The 13368-nt window shown below is 46.3% G+C and overlaps 1 protein-coding gene across 4 annotated transcripts in view; it reads left to right on the plus strand.

The window, feature by feature from the left end:
* Positions 1-13368, plus strand: part of PPP4R4 (protein phosphatase 4 regulatory subunit 4) — a 1921930-nt gene that overhangs the window by 1520934 nt on the left and 387628 nt on the right. The window lies entirely within an intron of this gene.

Consider the following 13368-nt stretch of genomic DNA (forward strand, 5'->3'; position numbering starts at 1 on the left):
GACTATGGAAGAAAGAAAGGGAGAACAAAGAAAAGGAATGCAAACAGATTGCCCTGTTGTCCTCCAATCCTGCATCCTATGAAATGTATAGAGAGTACTCTTCTAGCCTTCTTCAAATGCGGCCACCCAGCTCATCAGAGGAGCCTAAACCCTAGCCCCTTTACACCTAGCCCCCTTTCCGTTTTTTGCATATACTGCTGCTTCCGTGTGGTAGATAGCCTTTAAATGAGCAAGCCATTGTTGGACTGATGGTGGAGAGTGACCTTGCCATGCCGTAGCCACGCATAGCCAAAAAGGCCCTATTGCAGTAAACACAAATGCCTGTGCCTGGTTGAGGAATGACTCGTTGCTAACCCCCAATAATATGAGTTGAAGCCCCAATGCTGTATTTTATCTCAGCCTTCCCTCCAGAAACTCAATGATGTCCCGGATCAGGCCCCTTAAGGCAGGGCAGATTGCAAACATGTGTATCAAATCCACTCCATATAAATGGCATTTGGGGCAGTGCACGTTATTATTACCACCCCATTTAGCAATTTTCCCTAGGGAATAGTATCCCTAGGGAATAGTTTAGCTTATAGTAGGTTTTAAAATGATGTACTTGAAGAGAGGCGGAGATTAAAATAGTCTGTGCAAAGTTTCTAGACTCCAAGAGGACGTCTGTTCCTGCCTGAACCTTCTCTTCTCACCACTTTTCCGGTTTTTCTAAATCATCTGGCATCAGCCCATTCAGCATCTGATAAAATTTCCCAATGAGGGGTTTCCTGCTCAGAACTCTCTCAACCAATTCAGTCCTAAAGAATCCTTCTGCCACTCCTACTTTTTCAGTGAAAAATCGCAAAACGTAGATATTTGAAAAACATTTGATGTTTTAACTTAAACTTCTTCCGTAGAGTCTCAAACGAGATGTGTTTCACCCCTTGAAAGAAGGCTCCCAATTTTAAAGGGTCTCCCACTTCCCAGCGATTAAGAGTCCCAGAAAATTACTGGATGACTGGGATTTTTATGTAGTGGAGTGTAAAAATTCAGCCGGCCCAGCCCTACCTTCTTTCGAACTGCTGCCCATACTTTGTATGAGCAAAGAAGAGTCTTGAATCTGACTCTTTTATAGTACCCATAATTTAGCTGTGTCCACAGTACTCCACATGCAGCATCTCCAACCAAAAGCTCATAAGGGGTGGGTCTTTACAGAACGTATTGTTTTATCCTCAACAAAATAGACATCTGTTGCAGAACAGTGTCCCAGTAGTAAATTCTTATATTATCCAGTATTGGGGTATCTTTCATAGATTCACATGCCTAAATCATTCCCCGTCGCCGAGTCACACGGTAAATAAAGAAGTAGTGCCAAAGGTAAATGATAATGGTAGGCCTTAAAGAAAAAGGCCTGATGCCTAGATCCTAGTAGCCTATCTACACCATTATGCTAAAAGGACCAAAGTTCTTGTCCCAACCAATCAGCTATCAGCACCCTCTAGAACACTCTCAGCAGAGCCAGTTCCCTTACACCGCACGTCGTGTGTAAGGGAGTCTCCCTGAGTGCCACTCAGTTTATTCTTCAATATGTCTGACAAGAAGACCTTGTTCAAGCCCTGCAGAACCTGCGACAAGAAGAGAGTTCATGTTGATGATCAACATAAGGACCACATTTACTGCCTCCCTCTACCCTAAGCATGAGGCAAAAGATTGTAACATTTGCTGTACCTTCCCTTCTAAGACTCTAAGGGATAGGGAGGCAAAAGTCCTGTTGTAGCTTAAATCTTCTTCGGCTGAAGATGATGAGAGAGCCTCTAATTCCATCAAGAGAGCTAGGTCACAGGACAGTTCTTCAAGTGAAGGGAGAAAGCATCTTAAATCCTCCCACTCTATTTCAGAGGTCTCCCTCTACTTCCTCTGGGCCTATGCAGTCTCCAAAGACTACAGCTCTCAAGGACTCTAAAAAGGAATCTTCCAAAACAGTGAGTAAAAGCTTCTCAAAATCTTTGGCTTTACCTATATCGTCGATGATTTCTGTCACGTCTTCCGCTCCTTCATCGACGGCAACGATATATACTTCTTCTATTACTTCTCCTATACTGTCGACGAGGATTTCTATTATGACTAAGAAGACCGTCTTCGAAGAATTGTCAACGAAGGCCTCATCGACGAAGTCGTCATCTAAACACTCATCGACGAAGGTATCGTTGATGAAGCTTCCACCGTCAGCGACTGTCCCATCGATGAAGATACCAAGCCCGTCGACGACGATCCCGTCAATGATGGTCCCGTCGACGTCGAGCCAGTCGACGATTGTCCAGTCTAGCCTGTCGATGTCGAGCCTGTCGACGATGATTCCCTCGACGACGATAGCAAAGAGTCCATCGACGACAATTCCATCTACGATGATTCTGTCGATGACCATACCATCGACAATGGTTGTACCTGCTCCAATTAAGGCTTTATTGAAGGTCCCAGCTTATTCAACGCCAATTTCATCAAAAAGTTTTCAACTTAAATCGTTTCAAAGGCATGAGTGTTCCAATAGTTCCCCTCTTACTCCATCTCACCTCCTGGAAACATATTCCCAAGAGGAGGATGATGATTATGACGATAATGACGATGAAGGACCTTTTGGAATAGCTCGTCATCCTTCTGAACTGCATATCAAATGTCAAGAGGAAGATGAAGATGACTACAATGAGCACTACTACCAAGAGGACATTGTCGTTCCTCATCACACAGTATACCAGAGGCACTCTCATCGCTCGGATACCAGCCATCTGCCTCCTAACCTTATCCAGGACTTGCAAGCCATACTAGCTGATTATAAGCAGCGGTTTCCCCCACAGCAAGTTATTTCACCACCTCAGCCTATGGAAGTTCCAGATCCTTTACCTCCTCCTGAAGCTCCGGTACCAATGTCTCCAATTACAGAGCCTCCATAGGAACACCAACCTTCTCTGCCTCCTCAAGATCAGGACACTTCCTCTGATGAGGAAGTTGTAGAAGGTGAATTGCTAGAAAATCCTCATTTGGATCCATGGGATTTGTATATTATCCCTATGCCTTTGCCTCCAACTCCTCTGCCATCTGACTCACCACCAGAAGATATAGGTGGATTTCATAACCTCATGCAGCGGGCTGCTACTAGGTTTCAACTTCCAGTACGGGGGAACAAACTGAATGTTTCCTTCATGATTTTAAGGAGGAGTCCAGAAAAGTTACCAGAGCCGTTCCTATAATAGATTATATATGGAACGAGGGTATCTAGATTATGAAAAACCCTGCGTCCGTGCCTGTGGTGCTTCCACAGATGGATAAAAAGTATTGTGCTCTGGCCAGGAGTCCATCCTGCCTCATCAAACACCCAAGGCCAGATTCCGTCATTTCCCAGGCTGCCCAGCAAAGGTCTAAGAACCCGTCAACGCCTATTACCACACCACTGGACAAAGAAGGACGTCATCTTGACCTGATTGGGAAAAGGTTTTCAACCATGAACTCCGCTTCCATCAGGGCAGCTAATTCATTAGCGATCATAGGTCGTTACGATCGCCACATGAGTCGGATACGGCTGACCTGATTGAACTCATTCCAGAGGAGAAAAGACAGGAAGCACGAAAGATCTTACTAGAAGGAGAGCGCGCAGCATCAGATTGCGCTTTAGACATTGTCAATACACATTTCAGACAGTTAGCTGGGGCTGCAGTTCTCAGGTGCCAGGGTTGGCTTAAAGCCACCACCTTCCGACCAGAAGTCCAAACAAAGATATTAGACATGGCCTTCGACGACGAATCGTTGTTTGGCAAATACATCGACAAAGCCCTCCAAGCAATCAAGACAGATACGGACACGGCAAGGTCTTTGGGTTCCTTACAATACAAGCGGGGAACATTCAGAGGCGCTGAGGGGCGTGGTTATTCCTCTAGAGGAGATTACCAAACGCAACAGAACAGGGAATATCAGCCCCAATATAGGCGAAGTTACCAATCATCGTGCCGCCAATCCAATACGGCTGGTTTCTCTCACCAGGGAGTTCGAAAACAATCCAACAACCAAGGGCGAAACTCTAGCAGAAAACAATGATCTCAGCAGGGCGCCAATCACATTTCCTCCCCTCCCCTTGGGCACAAAAATGTCATCATTTGTGGACAAGTGGCGAGAAATTACCTCCGACCAATGGGTTCTAGACCTGGTGGAAATTGGACACACCCTAGAGTTTGTCACCAAGCCACCTACCACTCCACCCAGGGGACCCCCACCCCCTCGTCTTCACTTATTATTCAAAGAAGCTTGTACAATGCTCCTCAAAAATTTGATTGTGAAGTCCCAGTACATCAGAAACGGACAGGTTTCTATTCTCGTTTTTTCCTTTTTAAAAAGAAATCGGGAATGGCAACCGATCCTGGACTTTCGCAACCTGAACAGATTCCTCAAAAAACAAGGGTTTCGCAAGGTCACCCTCTCAGGGATTCTAAGTTGCCTGAACGAGAGAGATTTTATGTCTTCTCTGGACATGGAAGACGCTTACTTCCACATCCCAATCCATCCCAAACATCGCAAGTATCTCTGCTTCACTGTGGCTGTCGCCCATTATCAGTTAAAAGTGCTCCAGTTTGGACTAAAATCGGCTCCAAGGATCTTGACAAAGTGCCTAGCCCATGTAGCAGCAACGTTATGATCCCGTGGAATCCAGGTATTCCCGTATCTGGACGATTGGTTAATCAAAGGTCCTTCGGAGCAAATGGTAAAGACTGCCATTTGAACGTGTGGCCATCTCTTCACCTCTCTGGGGCTAACTGTGAACAAAAGCAAATCCCAGTTACGTCCGATGCACGTCCTGCCTTTCGTTGGAGCTCATTTGGACACAGTCCAGTGCAAGGCATTCTTATCTCAAGAAAGACAACTTCGTCTTCAGAAGCTAGCACTTCCTGTCTCAAAAAGAAAGTCCGTTTCTGTTTGCATGTTCGCCTCACTCCTGGGAATGCGCTCTTCAGCCATAAATCTCATCCCCTTGGCACGACTCAGAATGAGACCTTTACAGGATGAACTGCACCTTTAGTGTCAGCAAGCTATAGGTTGCTTCAACGACATCATCAAAGTCACACCACGCATGGTGGACGCTCTCCATTGGTGGTCACAGATAGCCAATTTGGCAGAAGGGCTCACGTTCATACAGGATGCCCCAGATTTTGTTCTGACCACAGATGCGTCCATGGAAGGATGGAGAGGTCATTTCCAAGATTTACAAATACAAGGCAAGTGGTCTCAAAAGTACAGACAAAAACATATCAACAGCCTGGAATTACGAGCAATCTTCCTATCCTTACAAGCTTTCCTTCCAAGGATTGCGGGCTCATGGGTACTAGTTTGAACCAACAATACCACCGGCATGTTTTACGCGAACATGCAAGGAGTACAAGATCGGCAACTTTGTCAAGAGAGGCTCAAGAGTTGTGGGAATGGGTTACACTCCACAACATAACGCTCAAAGGAAAGCATGTCAGGGCCTCCACAATACCCTGGTGGACACGCTCAGCAGATACCTATTAGACTATCACGAGTGGGAGCTAGAGCCCACTCAGGTGAACAGAGTGTTCCAGGCTTAGGGCAAACCAACACTGGATTTGTTCGCAACAAAGCAGAACAAGTAATGCCAATATTACGCCAGCAGATATCCTCAACAGGGGTCAAGGGAGAATGCCCTGTCCATGCGATGGTCAGGGATTTGTGCGTACGCTTTTCCCCCAATCCCTCTAATACCGAGGGTGTTATGCAAGATGAAGTCAGAGGGCTGCCGTCTCATCCTGATTGCCCCCGGTGGCCATGTCAGTACTGGTTCCAAGAACTTCTGTTGCTATCCCAGGACGATACAGAAAAGGGGGGTGGTGATGAACAGAGTGTCTGAATTAAGCAGACCACTCTTACCCAGTCCAAAGATCAGGGCTTGATCCATCACCGTTATTTATCTCACTGCCCCATCCCAGCTCAGAACCTGGCTATATGCAAATTAGTCTGTCCCTGGCCCAGTGCATCATGGGAACAGGGCAGACCAAACTACCAAGCCAATTCTTCCCCAGAAAGGAGACAAGCTACCGGGGACCGGTTTCTGGCATTTCAGCCTCTTCGGCCCGGCTTGCTTGAATCCTGATGGAGCAGTGAGAAAGGGAATCATGTCTGAGTATACCCTGCCACACCTATAGTGGCCAAAAACGATACAGAAAAGGGGGTGGTGATGAACAGAGTGTCTGAATTAAGCAGACCACTCTTACCCAGTCCCTTGTTGTAAATAATTTTGTCCACCCTAAGCGTGGAAGGGTATGCTCAGATGTGAGTCCCTTGCTCATTGCACCATCAGGATTCAAGCAAGCCGGGCCGAAGACGGCTGAAATGCCAGAAACCGGTCCCCGGAAGCTTGTTTCCTTCCCAGTGTAAGAATTGGCTTTTGTAGTCTGGTCTGCCCTGTTCCCATGATGCACTGGGCCAGGGACAGACTAATTTGCATACAGCCAGGTTCTGAAACTGGGATGGTGCAATGAGCTAAAAAACGGTGTTGGATCTAGCCCTGATCTCTTGACTGGGTGAGAGTACTCTGCTTAATTCAGAGACTCTGTCCATCACCACCCCTTGTTGTAAATAATTTTGGCCACCCTAAGCGTGGAAGGGTATGCTCAGATGTGAGTCCCTTGCTCATTGCACCATCAGGATTCAAGCAAGCCGGGCCGAAGACGGCTGAAATGCCAGAAACTGGTCCCCGGAAGCTTGTTTCCTTCCCAGTGTAAGAATTGGCTTTTGTAGTCTGGTCTGCCCTGTTCCCATGATGCACTGGGCCAGGGACAGACTAATTTGCATACAGCCAGGTTCTGAAACTGGGATGGTGCAATGAGCTAAAAAACGGTGTTGGATCTAGCCCTGATCTCTTGACTGGGTGAGAGTACTCTGCTTATTTCAGAGACTCTGTCCATCACCACCCCTTGTTGTAAATAATTTTGTCCACCCTAAGCGTGGAAGGGTATGCTCAGATGTGAGTCCCTTGCTCATTGCACCATCAGGATTCAAGCAAGCCGGGCCGAAGACGGCTGAAATGCCAGAAACCGGTCCCCGGAAGCTTGTTTCCTTCCCAGTGTAAGAATTGGCTTTTGTAGTCTGGTCTGCCCTGTTCCCATGATGCACTGGGCCAGGGACAGACTAATTTGCATACAGCCAGGTTCTGAAACTGGGATGGTGCAATGAGCTAAAAAACGGTGTTGGATCTAGCCCTGATCTCTTGACTGGGTGAGAGTACTCTGCTTAATTCAGAGACTCTGTCCATCACCACCCCTTGTTGTAAATAATTTTGTCCACCCTAAGCGTGGAAGGGTATGCTCAGATGTGAGTCCCTTGCTCATTGCACCATCAGGATTCAAGCAAGCCGGGCCGAAGACGGCTGAAATGCCAGAAACCGGTCCCCGGAAGCTTGTTTCCTTCCCAGTGTAAGAATTGGCTTTTGTAGTCTGGTCTGCCCTGTTCCCATGATGCACTGGGCCAGGGACAGACTAATTTGCATACAGCCAGGTTCTGAAACTGGGATGGTGCAATGAGCTAAAAAACGGTGTTGGATCTAGCCCTGATCTCTTGACTGGGTGAGAGTACTCTGCTTAATTCAGAGACTCTGTCCATCACCACCCCTTGTTGTAAATAATTTTGTCCACCCTAAGCGTGGAAGGGTATGCTCAGATGTGAGTCCCTTGCTCATTGCACCATCAGGATTCAAGCAAGCCGGGCCGAAGACGGCTGAAATGCCAGAAACCGGTCCCCGGAAGCTTGTTTCCTTCCCAGTGTAAGAATTGGCTTTTGTAGTCTGGTCTGCCCTGTTCCCATGATGCACTGGGCCAGGGACAGACTAATTTGCATGCAGCCAGGTTCTGAAACTGGGATGGTGCAATGAGCTAAAAAACGGTGTTGGATCTAGCCCTGATCTCTTGACTGGGTGAGAGTACTCTGCTTAATTCAGAGACTCTGTCCATCACCACCCCTTGTTGTAAATAATTTTGTCCACCCTAAGCGTGGAAGGGTATGCTCAGATGTGAGTCCCTTGCTCATTGCACCATCAGGATTCAAGCAAGCCGGGCCGAAGACGGCTGAAATGCCAGAAACCGGTCCCCGGAAGCTTGTTTCCTTCCCAGTGTAAGAATTGGCTTTTGTAGTCTGGTCTGCCCTGTTCCCGATGCACTGGGCCAGGGACAGACTAATTTGCATACAGCCAGGTTCTGAAACTGGGATGGTGCAATGAGCTAAAAAACGGTGTTGGATCTAGCCCTGATCTCTTGACTGGGTGAGAGTACTCTGCTTAATTCAGAGACTCTGTCCATCACCACCCCTTGTTGTAAATAATTTTGTCCACCCTAAGCGTGGAAGGGTATGCTCAGATGTGAGTCCCTTGCTCATTGCACCATCAGGATTCAAGCAAGCCGGGCCGAAGACGGCTGAAATGCCAGAAACCGGTCCCCGGAAGCTTGTTTCCTTCCCAGTGTAAGAATTGGCTTTTGTAGTCTGGTCTGCCCTGTTCCCATGATGCACTGGGCCAGGGACAGACTAATTTGCATACAGCCAGGTTCTGAAACTGGGATGGTGCAATGAGCTAAAAAACGGTGTTGGATCTAGCCCTGATCTCTTGACTGGGTGAGAGTACTCTGCTTAATTCAGAGACTCTGTCCATCACCACCCCTTGTTGTAAATAATTTTGTCCACCCTAAGCGTGGAAGGGTATGCTCAGATGTGAGTCCCTTGCTCATTGCACCATCAGGATTCAAGCAAGCCGGGCCGAAGACGGCTGAAATGCCAGAAACCGGTCCCCAGAAGCTTGTTTCCTTCCCAGTGTAAGAATTGGCTTTTGTAGTCTGGTCTGCCCTGTTCCCATGATGCACTGGGCCAGGGACAGACTAATTTGCATACAGCCAGGTTCTGAAACTGGGATGGTGCAATGAGCTAAAAAACGGTGTTGGATCTAGCCCTGATCTCTTGACTGGGTGAGAGTACTCTGCTTAATTCAGAGACTCTGTCCATCACCACCCCTTGTTGTAAATAATTTTGTCCACCCTAAGCGTGGAAGGGTATGCTCAGATGTGAGTCCCTTGCTCATTGCACCATCAGGATTCAAGCAAGCCGGGCCGAAGACGGCTGAAATGCCAGAAACCGGTCCCCGGAAGCTTGTTTCCTTCCCAGTGTAAGAATTGGCTTTTGTAGTCTGGTCTGCCCTGTTCCCATGATGCACTGGGCCAGGGACAGACTAATTTGCATACAGCCAGGTTCTGAAACTGGGATGGTGCAATGAGCTAAAAAACGGTGTTGGATCTAGCCCTGATCTCTTGACTGGGTGAGAGTACTCTGCTTAATTCAGAGACTCTGTCCATCACCACCCCTTTTTGTAAATAATTTTGTCCACCCTAAGCGTGGAAGGGTATGCTCAGATGTGAGTCCCTTGCTCATTGCACCATCAGGATTCAAGCAAGCCGGGCCGAAGACGGCTGAAATGCCAGAAACCGGTCCCCGGAAGCTTGTTTCCTTCCCAGTGTAAGAATTGGCTTTTGTAGTCTGGTCTGCCCTGTTCCCATGATGCACTGGGCCAGGGACAGACTAATTTGCATACAGCCAGGTTCTGAAACTGGGATGGTGCAATGAGCTAAAAAACGGTGTTGGATCTAGCCCTGATCTCTTGACTGGGTGAGAGTACTCTGCTTAATTCAGAGACTCTGTCCATCACCACCCCTTGTTGTAAATAATTGTGTCCACCCTAAGCGTGGAAGGGTATGCTCAGATGTGAGTCCCTTGCTCATTGCACCATCAGGATTCAAGCAAGCCGGGCCGAAGACGGCTGAAATGCCAGAAACCGGTCCCCGGAAGCTTGTTTCCTTCCCAGTGTAAGAATTGGCTTTTGTAGTCTGGTCTGCCCTGTTCCCATGATGCACTGGGCCAGGGACAGACTAATTTGCATACAGCCAGGTTCTGAAACTGGGATGGTGCAATGAGCTAAAAAACGGTGTTGGATCTAGCCCTGATCTCTTGACTGGGTGAGAGTACTCTGCTTAATTCAGAGACTCTGTCCATCACCACCCCTTGTTGTAAATAATTTTGTCCACCCTAAGCGTGGAAGGGTATGCTCAGATGTGAGTCCCTTGCTCATTGCACCATCAGGATTCAAGCAAGCCGGGCCGAAGACGGCTGAAATGCCAGAAACCGGTCCCCGGAAGCTTGTTTCCTTCCCAGTGTAAGAATTGGCTTTTGTAGTCTGGTCTGCCCTGTTCCCATGATGCACTGGGCCAGGGACAGACTAATTTGCATACAGCCAGGTTCTGAAACTGGGATGGTGCAATGAGCTAAAAAACGGTGTTGGATCTAGCCCTGATCTCTTGACTGGGTGAGAGTACTCTGCTTAATTCAGAGACTCTGTCCATCACCACCCCTTGTTGTAAATAATTTTGTCCACCCTAAGCGTGGAAGGGTATGCTCAGATGTGAGTCCCTTGCTCATTGCACCATCAGGATTCAAGCAAGCCGGGCCGAAGACGGCTGAAATGCCAGAAACCGGTCCCCGGAAGCTTGTTTCCTTCCCAGTGTAAGAATTGGCTTTTGTAGTCTGGTCTGCCCTGTTCCCATGATGCACTGGGCCAGGGACAGACTAATTTGCATACAGCCAGGTTCTGAAACTGGGATGGTGCAATGAGCTAAAAAACGGTGTTTGGATCTAGCCCTGATCTCTTGACTGGGTGAGAGTACTCTGCTTAATTCAGAGACTCTGTCCATCACCACCCCTTGTTGTAAATAATGCTATCCCAGGACCAGCCGATCCGTCTTCTTCCAACACCCACAATGCTGTCGAGGAACAAGGGGCAGGTGCTTCACCCAGACCCTCAGTCTCTAAATTTACACGCATGGCTCCTGACTTCCTAGAATTCAAGGACCTGGACATCCCTCAGGATTGTCGTGACATCTTAACTAAATCACTAGCTCAGAGAACAATTAAGTATTATCGTCTTAAATGGAAGAAATTTTGCTGTTGGTGTGAAACTAACAAGATTCACCCAATAGAAGCTCTTGCAGAACAAATTCTTCCTTATCTGCTACATCTGACTAGGTCTGGACTCACCTTTTCATCAGTTAAAGTCCATTTAGCCGCTCTCTCCAGATTCAGGAAAGTTGCGAAGCTTCCTTTGCTATGTTCATCCTCATTAATCAGACAATTCATGAGAGGTCTTTTCTGAGCTTTCCCTCCGGTGAGGTCCCCTCCACCGGAGTGGGAACTTAACACGGTCCTTACACAGTTAATGAAATACCCATTCAAACCCATCCACAAGGCCGAACTCAAGTTTCTCACATGGAACGTTGCTTTGCTTCTAGCTCTAACATCTGCTAGAAGAGTAAGTGAAATTCAGGCGTTCACTATAAAGGAACCATTTTTGCATTTCTCTAAGGATTATGTCACCCTCCGGACTAACCCTACATTCATACCTAAAGTACTGTCACAGTTCCACCTCAATAAACCAGTGAAGTTACGAACTTTCTTTCCAAACCTGACTAGACCAGCGGAAAGAACCTTACATTCTCTTGACATCAAGAGCTGTGTAAAATTCTATCTACAAAGAACAAAAACCTTTAGACAATCTCATCAACTGTGGCTTACGGTCAAGCTGCACTGGGAACAGCAGTCACAAAAGCCACAATTGCTAGATGGATAGCTTCTATAATCCATTTCTGTCATGACAAGTTTAACAGGCCATTGCTGAGGAAGATCAAGGCCCACTCCACATGAACTGTGACAGTGTCTATAGCATTGTTCGCTAGAAAATATCTGCCATGCTGCGACATGGAAAAATATCCAAACTTTCACAAGACATTACTGTCTTCAAACTACATGTCAAGAGGATGCAGCGGTTGGACAGGCTGTCCTATGCCACCTTTTTCTTTGAGAACATTTTCAGGTAACGTTTGATCTTTTAATATTATTTATGATAACCATTATTGATTTATATATATATTTATATATATTTATATATACATAATATGTACATGACGCTTAGATATCCATGAGGGTATATAACTATGCGTGTTTCTTTACATATTTCTAGATCATGTTTTACATGTGAAAGATTGTGTTATTATGCATTTGTTCATTATTTATGGATGCAATTGGGAGTTTATCAGCACAAGTCTCCCACCATCCGCAACCGACTGTATACTTTGCATACTGCTTGCTACTCTGATTCAGGCATGTGAATTTATGAAAGATACCCCAATACTGAATAAGAAAACAAGTTACTTACCTGTAACTACAGTTATCCAGTATTGGTATCTTTCATAGATTCACATGCATCCCCCTCCTCCCCGGAGAGTCAGTTCTCTATTTTGGGATACGCATTTCCCACATGTGCTAACGAAAATCTGAGGAGAACTGGCTCTGCCGAGAGTGTTCTAGAGGGTGCTGATAGCTGATTGGTTGGGACAAGAACTTTGGTCCTTTTAGCATAATGATGTAGTTAGGCTACTAGGATCTAGGCCTCAGGCCTTTTTCTTTAGGGCCTACTACTATCATTTACCTTTGGCACTGCTTTTTTATTTACCATTGGACTTCCGCCTCGGTGACGGGGAATGATTCAGGCATGTGAATCTATGAAAGATACCAATACTGATTAACTGTATTTACAGGTAAGTAACTTCTTTTCTTAGGTACCATTAGGCCCCCCCACAGTCTCTCGGCAGGGTCAGATATTTCAACGCACTCCTGGTGTATGACCACAAAAATTTAGAGATCACCCTTTCAATAGCCTTAAAAATTGGTTCCCTATTTCAAGAGGGATGGCTCTAAAAAAGTACAGTATTTTGGGCAGAAAAACCATCTTGATCAAGTTAGTAGTTTCTATTAATGACTTTCGTAAATTATTATTCTGCACAATTCCACCTTTGTATTTTTTATTAATGGACCTAGGTTTGTCTGTATGATTTTGTCTACATCTGCTACGATTTTAACCCCTAAATAGCTAGCACCCTCTACTACTCGCCCATCCTCTCATTCAACTTCTATATTCTTAACAATGTGGGTCTGATCCTGATTTAATAGAAATACCGGAAATTTACCAAACTGCTTAGCCTCTTCATCTACTACTTGTAGTGCTTCCCCGGGTTCTGCAGTAACTATTGCCAAATCATCAGCATAAGCCAATATTTTTGTTTCCCAGTTATGTGCCATAATAGGCTGAATTAAATAGTTATTTATTATCCTCCTTATCAAATGATCAATATACAGGGCAAATAACAGGGGAAAGCAAGGACACCCCTGTCTAGTATCTCGCTGTATTTTTATAATATCTGAGTGGCTCACCCATCAAGGAAATCCTGTCCTTGGGCTGCTGGTTCAGTG

This window comes from Lissotriton helveticus, chromosome 9 (assembly GCF_964261635.1).
Source record: "Lissotriton helveticus chromosome 9, aLisHel1.1, whole genome shotgun sequence".
Classification (NCBI taxonomy): Eukaryota; Metazoa; Chordata; class Amphibia; order Caudata; family Salamandridae; genus Lissotriton; species Lissotriton helveticus.